Source organism: Pseudophryne corroboree (assembly GCF_028390025.1).
Source record: "Pseudophryne corroboree isolate aPseCor3 chromosome 3 unlocalized genomic scaffold, aPseCor3.hap2 SUPER_3_unloc_5, whole genome shotgun sequence".
Taxonomy (NCBI): domain Eukaryota; kingdom Metazoa; phylum Chordata; class Amphibia; order Anura; family Myobatrachidae; genus Pseudophryne; species Pseudophryne corroboree.
Window position 1 is genome coordinate 1,143,955 of NW_026967541.1, and position 267 is coordinate 1,144,221.

A 267-nucleotide genomic window follows, 5' to 3' on the forward strand; every position below is an offset into this window, starting at 1 on the left:
GAAACAAGAGATGATTTATTTCTCAGAGTATGGAAATGGCCTCTCATCTGTGTGAGTTCTGTGATGTATAACAAGATGTGATTTACTTACACAACATTTCCCACACTCAGAGCAAGAAAATGGCTTTTCACCTGTGTGACTTCTCTGATGTATAACAAGATATGATTTGTGTGCAAAACATTTCCCACACTCAGAACATGAAAATGGCTTCTCACCTGTGTGACTTCTTTGATGTATAACAAGATGTGATTTACTTGCACAACATTT